This window comes from Oncorhynchus keta, chromosome 26 (genome assembly GCF_023373465.1).
Source record: "Oncorhynchus keta strain PuntledgeMale-10-30-2019 chromosome 26, Oket_V2, whole genome shotgun sequence".
Taxonomy (NCBI): Eukaryota; Metazoa; Chordata; class Actinopteri; order Salmoniformes; family Salmonidae; genus Oncorhynchus; species Oncorhynchus keta.
This window is the reverse complement of record NC_068446.1, coordinates 19,295,068-19,309,021: the sequence shown is the minus strand read 5'-3', so window position 1 is coordinate 19,309,021 and position 13,954 is coordinate 19,295,068. Positions and strand designations below refer to the sequence as shown.

The window sequence follows — 13,954 nt, the reverse complement described above, 5'->3', positions numbered from 1 at the left end:
AGGCAACATGGTTGTCATTAATGGGGACCGTGAGAATGTCACTTAACCAGCCCCTGGGTCACAATCACACACGTTTCGGTCTTGGCCAATCACCACTCAGAACTAACAAGAGGGCTTCAAATTACCAGCTAGAGGCCAGAGTGTTGCACAGCACTATAAAACTGGTAGATTAAAGTGAACATAACCTAACAGCTCCCTTCCAGCTCTGCTACATTACTGCTTGCTCAAGAACCAATAAAAGAGTGCAATCTAAAAGGTCAAACTTATTCTATTGATATGTTGCAGGAACCAACGTGCTCCTCTATGTCCTGCAGAGACGTGCCCTTGCATACCTTGGCGTTTCCATGCTATCAGACAAGCACGGCAGTGCACACTTAGCCCGAAAGGAACCCGTCAACAACTTTCACTGATCTATCAAGAAAGAGACTCATACGACACAAAGGAAATTATACAAAGAACAGAACCCTTTCTTTGTGTGTTCTGTCTAATGGTGGTAGAGTGTATCAGTGTCAGACTGAGGTGACATTTCTCATGTCACACAGCTGACAGACAACACCTAGTTCACAGCCTAGAGTCAAAACCACTGCCAGTGAGATCGTTTGGCAGCCAGGCACTTGTCAAAGTGCCCAAAACATCTATGCCGCTTCCTAATATAGTGTTTAAAGCCCAGAGAATTAAAGGAATATTTAAACAAACTACAATTATTATTTCAGCCATAATAATCTTTCCCAGTTCCCACACTGCTTAGCTCTGAGCTCATGTAACAGCCATGTAAGAAAATCACAGTGCAAACAGCTCCTGCTAAAACGGTGTAATGTTACGTACCTTAAGGCCATAGAGCAGTGGCTGTATTGGGGCAGTCAGGAAGGAGGTCCCAACGATGTCAGTGCACAAGACTCTGAAACAAATCATTCAATTAGTTACCACACCAGTCAATCACCCACAGAGATACATCCGGTAACAACCTTCTATACGGTGCAGTCGGAAAGTATTCAGACCACTAGACTTTTTCCACATTGAGGAAAACTTAATCTATACCCCATAACGACAAAGCGAAAACAGGTTTAGAAAGTGTTGCAAATGTATTAATACAAAACAGAAATACCCTATTTAAATAAGTATTCAGACCCTTTGCTATGACACTCGAAATTGAGCTCAGGTGCATCCTTTTTCCATTGATCAGACATTCAATGGAAACTGTCAGAACACCTCTAATTTCACAGCACATCAGTATTTAAAAAGGTAGCAAAACAAACTCATTCACACTCACACACACACTCACAGTGGAATGAGGCATCTTACTCAAAAACGCAGACAAAAATGCTTCGCACACACACTGACAGACCTGTGAATAATAGATTAACTTCCTGTTACAGCTCAGACCGCAACACCGGAAAGGTGTGTTACCAGACCACAGACAGAACAAGTGGAGCCAAGAATAAGACCATAAAGGCCCTTTTTTACCTCACTGGGTTGGGGAGTAACGGATTAGGGTAAATGCACCTATTATGCCCTCCAATATCTAAGTTTAGATATTTCTAACATATACTGCCCCACTTTTTGTAAGAAAAGTATATATAAAATTAAAGCTGAACCTCTCATTTAAGTTTGACTTTACAAAAAAGCACAAAAAAAAATAAAAAACACCTCTCTCATGGTGTACAAGATACCGGTGTGACTCGCGCTGAGTGGACTGAACCATTGTGGAGGCCGTGGAGATGGCAAAGTCCATCAGACCAGTGCTTCTGAGACAGGTGCTACTGAAATTGAATATGGTTATATTACATAAGAACAATGGTGCGACACTAATACAAAATATTATTTTATAACAAATGCGCTTTCTCCCTCATTGGATCAGTGTGCTGTTGAATTGGTGCCTTTCCCTAGACCATGATGTTATGTGCACAATAGCAAAGTTACCCGGCCTATCGGTTTTTAGAACAATGCCCCGGAAGCAGCAGCAGAGCTGGGCTATGAGAAGGCAGCCCTTGCCTTGTCTAAGAAAAGTGAGGAGAGGAAACCCAAACTGAAAAATTGGGTTTATAATCAATAGCCTAACTGTTAGATGTGCCTGGCTTTATAAAATCAGAAGTAATCTACAGAAGTAAGAGATCCTGCTTCTGTTGCCGGTTGTTTAATAGCCTACTGATTCTGTCAGCAACAAACCTCACGTAACATATCAAGTAAACAGTTTCACAAATTCGACTGTTTTTAAAATATTTTCTTTGCTGTAATAAAAGGCTTTGTTCCAAATGGTCAGAAAGATTATATTTATAATGATGCTCCTTTTTCTTTCTCATGATATGTCATCATTAGTAGGCTTAGTACAGCACCCTTTATAACCACCATCAATCTGTAGGCCTAAGAGCACATCCTACATAGTCTTAATTGGGAATGCACAATATAAAAAATATATATACACATTTTAAAAAAGTGAACATATCGGAAATCGGCTGATATTAACTAGAAATGCCAACGTCGGTATCGGCTGATGTCTAGTTTAACGCCGATGTGCAGAACCGATGTCAAAGCTGACGTGCATACCTATATAACGTAGGTACATGATGTAATGACACCACATAAAATTTTGCACAAACAGCATTCCTAACCTAGTCCACAACGTCTGCAGTGTGGAAAGAGTAAGAAAATTTCAGCGAGAAAACTCAAGGGTGTAACCCATTAAAGCCAAGATAATGGAATTCATTGCCCTTGACAATCAACCGTTCTCTGTCGTGGGTGATGTTGGCTTTCGCCGACTGGTCGAGCACTGGTATACACTACCAAGTGTGCCATTTTTCAGATGTTGCCCTATCGGAGTTACACAGTAATAGCGTCACTGCTATTAGCTTCACGACATAGATACTATGGAACGCCATTTGAGTCTTTGCGTGTCAAAAAAGATACAGTAACACTGTCAAAGCTGTACAAAAAACGGTCTGCAAACAAGCAAACACAGGCCACGAACGACGTGTTTCCAATACCCCGTTAGTAATAAAGCATCATTTGTTTGACCACAACTTCTTGGGTACTTAGCTAGCACCAATTACAACCAGTCTGAAAACAATGACCAGTAGAAACTGCAGTCATTTTCATTATTCTTATCAATATTTTAGGAATCCTTGAGTAAGTATTAGCTAGGTTGCCACTTGTTCACCTATTGAAATTGAACTTCAGTTCATGAAAATAAATAGCTAGCCAGCTACTTAACCCTGTTGCCCAAAGCTAACGTTACAAGCAGCCAGCTAGCTTCATCTGGCTAGTGAGGCTCGACCGGAACGGGTTGTGTTGTGAAGCTAGCCACAATATGGATTAGGTACAATAGCGGAATTTGGAGTTTGCCTTCAAAATAAAAGTACCTCTTTGAATTTGATGCAAATTCATACAAATTGTAGAATTAAGCCATACTTATATTTTGAAGGCTAACTGCAAAGTCCACTATTGTGGCTAATCCTTATTGTGGTGAGCTTCACATAGATGGGTCCAACCAACATTAATCAAATAAGAACTGTCTTCTACATTAGGGTAATTTTAGATGACACCTAACTATATAATTAGCTACTGAAACAGATGTCATTTTACTATGCTTTTGGGAAGAACATTGTTTGCATCCATGAGCTAGCTAGCTTTAAAAAAATATTTAAAAATTATGACCAGCACTGTTGCGCGAGACAACTTGACCTGCATCATAGCATACGTATCGATGAATCATTGTGACATGAAATACGAGTGATAGTGTAATCAATGTTTAATAACTACGAGAAAAAACAAGTATGAACACGTTAAATTATGTGACGTGCAGTCATATTCAGGTCCTGATTGGTCAACAAGCTTATTTGACAAGCAAAGACCAAAACAGCGTTCCATAGAAATCCTGGTTGAGAATGAAACGACAGAAAAACAAAACAGCACAGCAAATAAGTGAAAGAAATAGGTTTTGATTATTGTTTTACTGGTAATGGGGACATACGTAAATAAAACAAAATAACTTTTTGGACAGTGTGGTGTGTAATCTTTATTTACCTTGGCAAATCAGTTAAGAACAAATTCTTATTTACAATGACGGCCTACCCCGGACGACGCTGGGCCAATTGTGCGCCACCCTATGGGACTCCCAATCACGGCTGGATGTGATACAGCCTGGATTCGAACCAGGGACTGTAGTGATGCCTCTTGCACTGAGATGCAGAGCCTTAGACCGCTGCATCCATGTGTGTGTGCAACTAACTATTTAACTGTACTAGAACACTTAAAAGGATGCTAAAAAAAAAAATGTAATAATTGGTTATCAGTATTGTTTTTTTGGCAAGGGGAAAAAATCTGATATCAGTACCAGCCAAAAATGTCATATTGGTGCTTCACTAGTCTTAATACAGTAACTTACTTAGGCCTATATTCAACTTCTATAAGTCACTGTATCAATCAAATCATTTGTTCATGTCATCACGCAGCATATGTGTCATTCATGATTGTAAATGCAAATCAAGCATTTTAGTTTAAAAATAAAGTAAAGGGAGTCTTGAATAAATAGCTTACGCAGTGCGAGCTGTGCCACCAGAGACTCTGGGTTTGAGCCCAGGCTCTGTCACAGCCGGCCGCGACCGGGAGGTCCATGAGGCGACGCACAATTGGCCAAGCGTCGTCCGGGTTAGGCCGGTAGGGATGTCCTTGTCTCATTGCGCATTAATGACTCCTGTGGCGGGCCGGGAACAGTGCACGCTAACCAGGTCGCCAGGTGCACTGTGTTTCCTCCGACACATTGGTTGGATGCGCGCTGTGTTAAGACGCAGTGTGGCTTGGTTGGGTTGTGTTTCGGAGGACGCATGGCTTTCGACCTTCGTCTCTCCTGAGCCCGTACGGGATTTGTAGTGATGAGACTAGATGCTAACAATTGGACACCACGCTAACAATTGGACACCACGAAATTGAGGAGAAAAGGGGGTAACATTAAAAAATAAAAAAGAATAAATAGCTTACAAACAAATAAACCGTTCCATTTCGGAAATTGCATTCACAAACAAAAGTCGGGTAATGTAATTATGTGCATGAGCACAAAGCATAATTTGTCCCGTCCGAGTCTGCCATGCCAGTAATTTTTACATGACAGGAGTGTAACATTTCTATCCAGAAAAGAAAAAAAATTGACAGGTGTGCGCAAGTAAAATGTATCGACTCAAGCATAAACTAATCTCAGTAAAACAAATAAACGTTTATTTTTCAGGACCCTGTCTTTCAAAGATAATTCATAAAAATCCAAATAACTTCACAGATCCTCATTGTAAAGGGTTTAAACACTGTTTACCATGCTTGTTTAATGAACCATAAACAATTAATGAACATGCATCTGTGGAATGGTCGTTAAGACACTAACAGCGTACAGACGGTAGGCAATTAATATCATAGTTAGGACACTAGAGGCCTTTCTACTGACTGAAAAACACCAAAAGAAAGATGCCCAGAGTCCCTGCTCATCTGCATGAACGTTCCTTAGACATGCTACGAGGCGGCATGAAGACTGCAGATGTGGCCAGGGCAATAAATTGCTATGTCCGTACTGTGAGACGCCTAAGACAGCGCTACAGGGAGACAGGACGGACAGCTGATCGTCCTTGCATTGGCAGACCACGTGCAACAACACCGGCAACTGCCCGAGTTACACCAGGAACGCACAATCCCTCCATCAGTGTTCAGACTGTCCACAAAAGATAGAGAGGTTGGACTGAGGGCTTGTAGGCCTGTTGTAAGGCAGGTCCTCACCAGACATCACCGGCAACAACGTTGCCTGTGGGCACAAACCCACCGTTCCTGGACCAGACAGGACTGGTAAAAAAAAAAAAAAAAAAGTGTTCACTGACGAGTTGCGGTTTTGTCTCACCAGGGGTGATGGTCGGAGTCGTGTTTATCGTCAAAGGAATGAGCGTTACACCGAGGCCTGTACTCTGGAGCGGGATCGATTTGGAGGTGGAAGGTCTGTCATGGTCTAGGGCAGTGCGTCACAGCATCATCGGACTGAGCTTGTTGTCATGGCAGGCAATCTCAATGCTGTGCGTTACAGGGAAGACATCCTCCTCCCTCATGTGGTAGTCTTCCTGCAGGCTCATCCTGACATGACCCTCCAGCCATACTGCTCGTTCTGTACATGATTTCCTGCATGACAGGAATGTCAGTGTTCTGTCATAGGCAGTGAAGAGTCCGGATCTTAATCCCATTGTGCACGTCTGAGACCTGTTGGATCGGGGGTGAGGGGCTAGGGCCATTCACCCCAGAAATGTCCGGTAACTTGCAGGTGCCTTGGTGGAAGAGTGGGGTAACATCTCACAGCAAGAACTGGCTAAATCTGGTGCAGTCTATGAGGAGCACTGCAGTCCTTAATGCAGCTGGTGGCCACACCAGATACCGACTGTTACTTTTGATTTTGACCCCCCTTTGTTCAGGGACACATTATTCCATTTCTGTTAGTCACAGGTCTGTGGAACTTGTTCAGTTTGTCTCAGTTGTTGAATCTTGTGTTCATACAAATATTTACACATGTTAAGTTTGCTGAAAATAAACACAGCTGACTTTTTCTGCTGAGTTTATATAGGAATGGACTGCATGTAGCCTATCAACTTTCACAGTGAATGCTTTGGCGTAGCCTAGTGGTTAGAGCGTTGGACTAGTAACCGGAAGGTTGCGAGTTCAAACCCCCGAGCTGACAAGGTACAAATCTGTCGTTCTGCCCCTGAACAGGCAGTTAACCCACTGTTCCCAGGCCGTCATTGAAAATAAGAATGTGTTCTTAACTGACTTGCCTGGTTAAATAAAGGTAAAATTAAAAAATTTAAAAAAATTATATGTTTTGTGCCTATGAATTGAATATTGCCAAATGCATCAGTAAAAAGTAGCCCATTTAAATGCAACCTTTGCGTTTATAGATCGCAAAGCAGCAGCATACAACTGACCTAAACGTTTGGAAATGATCAGTTAACTTTCTCATCCATTGCCTTAAAATGCATCTCAAGTTGGGGTAGTGTGAAGATTGATAAAGAAAATAATCTATTTCATCCATTTTAGAATAAGGCTGTAACATAACAAAATCTGGACAAAGTCAAGGGGTCTGAATACTTTACGAATGCACTGCATGTCAATCTACTATGACCCATAGCAGAAATGTTTGCCTTCTCCATTGGTCAGCTTGTCGTTCTTCGCGAGAAAGAACTAGCCTATTCCAGACTCTAGGACAGCTGTGGGACGATAACTCCCAATTCCATACAACCAACTAGACTGCATAAAAATAAAGTAAAAAGCAAATTAGGCTCATGCAACACTTAAACTATTTATTCGCATAATAAGCGCAGCAACACGCACAAGCCAGCAGGATACCCGTGAATGTTTGTTCCATTAACATGCTGACCAAACCGGACACGTCGCGTGCGCGAGCATCGCAAATTAAATTTAGAAATCCATGTTATTCAATTATTGCTCCCACACTGCTCGCATGCGCCAACGAGCGTATGCGACACCAAGGGCTAAAATAGAACTCATTCCTATTTCTGACGCAAATCGCGCTGAAAGTCCTGCCTCTCCCATCTACTCATTGGTTTATAGAATAAGGTACCCACGTGACTGAAAGACGAACTGTTTTGCCGGTAGTTGTGGTAATACAATGAATGTTTAGATGGATCACCATATAAATTGAACGATGAAAAAGCCTGGAAGGAGGAGAGATGACTAGAAACGATTCGGTTGGCTGTCGGAGTAGAGGTTCTTGTGCATTTCAGGTAAAATAACAACTCAATGTTTATATCCCAGGACAAATTAGCTAGCAACAGCAAGCTAGCTAAATAGGACAATTTAACGTTAGCTAGCAAGTGCAAGCTAACTAGCCATACATGATTTTCGACCTGTCCCCAAATTATAATTTGGTTCAGAGTTTGTTTTGATATTTTAACCTGCGTGTGGGGGGCGCGTTTGGTGGGGGGGGCAAAATAAATGTATGCACGATGGCGCACGCGCGCAGCCGGTTTGGGTTCGGTATAATGAAACTAGCGTAAAACGCCATTGAGCGGTTTCATGTGACAGATGAAAATATCCCATTAGAAATTTTGAAAGAGGAGATTTAAAATATGCAACAACTAGCATAGGTTGCTAATATGACTAGGATTGTGCCTTTGGCTACTGGAAAATGAAAGTTGATTTGAAAATAAATAGAGCATATGAGAGAAAGGCTACTGGTTTCAATGGCACATGGAAGTCTTTATAAAATAATTGCCTGCCCGCTTGGTTTGACTTTTGCTACGCTACTTTGAAGCAAGGTAAGACATGCCCCAGTATGTAGTAAAGCGTTCAAGCTTCAAACAAGTACGTAAATGTTTTCAAATCCATGCTGCCTCCAGCTCATTGCAAAGTGGTGTGTGACGCGCTGAAGCCTGCCTAGTTTCCTATGGCGAACTGGAAGCACGCTTCAATTACCAGTTGAGAAATAAAAGTATCTTCCTTTTAAATGTATTGTTGCGCAATGATTGTGCTTATCAAATCACGTGTCAGTCCAGCTTCATTAAAACAGCTATTTGAGCTATATTAGCAGCTCACGACATACATCGACTGGTAGGCTATTTCAATCAATGAAGGGATTATTTTTTCCTTTTCCCGGAAAATTGATCAGTGCCAATTTAATCAGTTATGCATTTGTTTGGGGCCCAAAAGGCAGCTAACGGAACCTCTGCCATCTATATATAGACCCATGACAAGCAGCAGAAGTACAGAGTTGCACTCATGCATTTTGCAGCTTGGAAATAACATTGACATTTACGTAACTATGACCGGTTGTGACAGACGTGCTGAAATAGACTTTGTCGTGGGGTGAGAGTAAGAAGCCTGGACAACAAAGGGCACCACAGTATGCAGCACCAACCTGAATGGTTAAGTGAAACTGAAATCCCCCAGGGTTTTCCAGGTCAGACAGGATGCTGATCTCATCTACAAGTGAGAATATACTGTATTATCTTGATCTAACCACTGGTGCAGTCATGACTGGGGTGAGGTCTCACTATTATTACACCCCAATCATCCAGGTACGAAACACAGGCATGTGTTGTGCTTTACACATGGAGCCACACCCATTTCTGTAATGGTAATGCAAAAGGGACAAAGAAGAACTAAGTACATCTGGTTCACCAGCACTAAAATGACAGGCTTTGCCCTGGCATAATCACTACCTTCCTATGAATCGGAAACATCACTAGCTTCTGACAGAGAAGGCGTTCATTCTACCACCCAAACAGGACCCTTTATTTGCCTGTTTTAAAAGCTCTTCCTCATAACTAGTGTGCTTTCTAAAAATAGAGGCATGTTAAGCCTAGTACACATCCCTGAAAGTTCCAATCCAAACACACAAGCACACTATATGAGGTGTGAGAGGTAGAGAGTTGGCTTTCCTTGGGCCAAGGAAAGGGTGGTTTCTTTGGTGAAGTCAGTCCCAAACATTAATTATCCTGCTCCAAACCAGTTCTCCCGACCCAAAAATAATCTGCCTCGGCAAGGTCCAATTATAGGCTATTTCTAGCTGAACTTACCCCACATTTCTGTGTATTACAGAACAGCCTTAGAATCCAAAGAGAAAGGATCTCTGATTTTAGGATCATTATGACTATGGCTTGTCGGATGAAGAACAGCTATTTAAACAGTAACTTGCATGACCTTTCAGTTTAACATGCTCTTCATTATTGCCGGTGGATACCCACTGCAGCAGTTCAGATTAATTATTTAGCTCCAAGCAAACACAGTCATGCCTCCAACCTTTTCAGTTAGGTTTAGTAGATCATTTGGCAGGAGATCCAGCATCAGTCACCAGGCAAGCAAATACAGGCTGTAATTCAGCTGGTAATAAAAATACAGACGGATGTAGTTCACTCTAAATCCAGGTTTTCTTTAAGTTCTCTTGATAAGGCAGTAGGTGAACTGTTGAGATGTCATAGGTCAGTCAGATACAGGTGTTACAGAGAGTCAAGAAGCAAGGCAAGATATGTGCAGCCATGAGCTCCCTGTATGTAAATAATGGAAAGCATATTTGTTTACCAGATGGCAGAGGCGCAAAAAGTGTCAGTCAGTTGGTCAGTACAGGGACAAAGTAGTAAGAGAGGGGAAGGACAACCGTGTCAGTCTGATGGGACAGGAGAAACAGTGCGACACCGGGCTCAATAAGAAGAGAAATGCTCTTTAGTGCACAGTTATTATGTGGCTCCTGTAAATCTAACCACCACACTCCAGTGATAAGTGATCCATGGCCCACCTCTGGCTCATCCTGAGAGGAGACAAGCCCATGGCCTGACAGGAGAACCATTCAACCAGAGGCCAGCTCTTTATATCAAGCCCCTACAGAATATACATCAAGGTAGAGTGAAAAAACACCCAGCAATGATATTGATAGAGAATGCAATCTTTGGGGGAAGAGAATGATATTCCTTGTTGTTGGAGAACCATTCAACCGGAGGCCAGCTCTTAGTGGTCTTCAAAAACATGCCACCTTGAAATTTGAGAGACCTTGCTCAATTGTACCAAGGTATTAACATTGTTCAGTCCATGTACCTGATGCGTGGGCAAATCCTTAGCAACAATCAAGTCGTATTCATCGGAATTATATAGACATGACATAATGCTGGTATGAAAAGAGAACACAGTACTTCTGTTCAGACCATGATTACCTGCACAACCTCAGAGACATTTCAGAGGAAAGTGTTTCTTCAAACGTGTCATGATGGTCACATGTTTGGTGTATGATAGAAACTATTTTGATAACAGCACAAATAAATGAGGACAAGCTGCAAAGTTAACTCCTTGCAAAGGGGAGCCAGGGATGCTTTGTCAGGGCCATTCTTAGTGAGCCTGGCCTTTCATCCCTACACTCAATGCCATTAATGTCTTACCAGATTAAACCAAAATCACACATTCCCTGGAATTATGCTCTGAATAATTGCAGATAGATGCCCCTCTGCAATCTAGAGGGATTCCCTGCTGTTTCTATGCACATAGACCTAGTGTGTGTGTCTGTGTACAGTGCAATCACACCTGTACTGCCATCAGATGCTTATCCTTGCAGGGTGGAGCCGGGAGGATAAGTCAACCACACAGCGAGAGACACGGATGGGACAGACAGGGACCTCGCTGTACCTTACACTCACCACAACAACAAACCAGACTGCCACTAGTCCTAACAGCCTCCTGTCCTGACGATGACAATCTAGTGATGTTTTTTTAATCAAAATAATAAATTATAACCCATTATGATGCATCGGCATTATACGTTATGTAAGATGTGGCCTGTTATTCAACAATGAAAGAGCACCGGTCCTTGAATTAAGTGGTTACTGATTATTCAGAGCATGTACAACACCCATGTGGGAGTGACAGACAAACTTTTCTCCAGATGAGAAGTGCATTGTAAAGGCCTCGGGGTCCACAGGCCACGTCTGAAATAGTTCAGCCCTCTCCACCTCCAGGCTCATTGCAAAGTGACCAGATTCCTCTGTGTGTCTGTGTTCTCATTTCAATGCTTGCCTCCAGAAAACAAGAACAAACTCCCCATTGTCTGTCTGTTGCACTCAACAGAGCAGATAAAGTTCTAAGAATGTTAGACATGAAACACAACTATTTCCCAGTACAAACACACCAGAAGACAGACAGGCGACCCTATTATGATTGATCTTTACTGTGCAGTGTGTACACTGCCAAACGTTTTCACAGACACTAATGTTTGGTTCCCATGCCAGCCTGGATGTGGTCCAATTTAAGAGGGGGACAAAAACAGCTGCTAAACAGGACAAATGCAACTTGGCTGTTGCTGTAATTACACACTTGGAAGAAAGAGTGCCCAGTAGCAATTACAGAATGTTAGCTATTACAGTTCTGATTGGAGGTTAACTTTATATCTAGCACCTACAGAATATACACCAAGGTAGAGTGAAAAAACACTCAGCAATGATATTGATAGAGAATGCAATCTTTGGGGGAGAGAATGATATTCCTTGTTGTTGGGCTACAGGCCGAGGCATACACAACTAGCATTGAATACAATGTTGGGGTATATTGGCATGACAAAGTAAAGGCGTTTCCGAAGTAAGATTGAGTTGTGTAATAACAAGTGTATATGGATATTTGCTGATTATCCTGAAACATTAGTGGGTATCCTAGCTAGTAACTTACTACTTATCCTTGCCAGTCAAATTGCCAATACATTGTGTCAGGAACAATTTACGGGACGTACATCAACGGATGGACAGAGGCAAAACAAAAGAAACAGGGGGTTATAGTTCGCTATAACTAACGTTACATAATGAACTAACAGCGAACAGCAGTATCATTGTGCTGTGTCTTCTATATTGCATCGTAGCTAACGGTTAGCCTGGTTGGTTAATGTTAGCTAGCGTGGAATTTGTTTCTGACACCATAACTAGCTTGCTGACAACTGTAGCATACTCATTCAAGTATTTCTGGTGCTTGCCAAAATCCTGACAACATGGCTAACTAAGGTTATGCAAAGATTTGTATAACTAACGCTCATAGCTCATTGTTCTATCTGTGCCTATGTTGCTGACTTACCTAGAAAATAAATAGCTTATAGCTAATGTTAGCTAGTTAACCGGGCTAACGTGAGCTAACTAGCAATGTGGGTGCGCTTTAGCCAGCTAACTAACTGCAACCTATGGCAGACAAACTGTTAGTTAACGGCTGATAGTTGTTATCGAAACAATTCGTTAACTAATCCATTTGTACGAAACGTTAGCTACTCATAAATTAGCTTGCTAACTTGAACTGCCTAGCTAGCTATCTGTGGTGGGACCGAGTATTTCAAATCTCGGCCGAGCTTACCTCTTTCAAAGTGCGCTTAGCTTGTTTCCTAGCAATCCAACTCCTTTGGCATGCTAAACTAGTTTAGCTTTTTCCAACAGTGAAGCTTCACAGGCCTCGCAAAAATTATATTTCAACATTTGTCTGTGTCCCCACCTCCCATTTCCTTTCATTCTTTTTTTAGAACGTTCATTTTTTTCAAAGACCTAAAACTCGTCCAATGACAACTACCCTCCTCTTTGAAAAGGGTGTAATTGCAGATCACAGTTAAGGGCGTTTCTTGACATCAAGTTACTCCCATTGTTGCTCGCCATTGATCCGTGGTCGTTCATTTCGCTTCGGGCACAACAATTGTTGACAAATGTAACATTATAACTAAGACTAACCCTTTTCCCAACCGTAATCTTTATCCTCATAACCTGCCACGTGAATTGTCCTCGTTATCCCAACCTACAACTTTAACAAATCATCTATGATATCAAGGAACGCCCACATCAAGAAACACCCCGAATTGTGGTCTGCAATTACACTACATTGTCCTCTTTGACATATTCGGGCATTGGTTAACGATTTTGCAGTTTGTCATGCATTTTAAGATTAGTATAAACCTATTGTATCAATGATTTTATTTTTTCAGCCTCTGGCAAACTTACGTCTCTGCATTGACTGGATGGTGTCCCTGAGAATGAGTGGTAAAATGGGCTTTCAAACTGACGCTACCGCAGTGTAACATTTCAAGTGCTAGTCGGAACTCGGAAACTCAGAAATGTTCTACTTGCTAACTGGTTGTAGCTGAGCTGTACACATGCTGCAGTCAATCAGTTAGCAAGTTGGACATTTCTGAGTTTCCTAGCTCCGACTAGCACGTGAACGCGGCATTAGCCACAAGGCTGCTCTCTATCCCCCTGCTCCTCGGACGCTTTGATGCTTTTGGACTGGGTGTGCTTCTGTACACGTGACGCCCTCTGGTGGTGGTGCACAAAAGCAGGTTCCCTGTTTTTTTCCATGTTCCAAGTGGTCTTGAACGCACCGAAGTCGTACACGAGTTCCCAGTTGTTCTGAACGCGGCATACGTTGCGTAAACGCTGGATATCAGAGGGCGCATGAGTATTTAGGCATGTGTCTAACTGGC

At 42.1% G+C, this 13,954-nt stretch overlaps 1 protein-coding gene across 3 annotated transcripts in view; it reads right to left on the bottom strand.

Moving 5' to 3' along the window:
• Positions 1–13,514, bottom strand: part of LOC118359044 (protein furry homolog-like) — a 94,965-nt gene extending 81,451 nt beyond the window's left edge. The window contains exons 1-2 of one of the 3 annotated variants that reach the window (XM_035737239.2): positions 13,476–13,514; positions 826–898 (exon numbers count right to left, since the gene is read on the bottom strand). The gene's annotated coding sequence lies outside the window, so the exon portion shown is untranslated. Of the gene's footprint in view, positions 1–825; positions 899–12,843; positions 13,028–13,475 lie in introns of those variants that run through there. The other 2 variants (XM_035737238.2, XM_035737240.2) reach the window with 2 other exon arrangements.
• Positions 13,515–13,954: the final 440 nt, after the last annotated feature.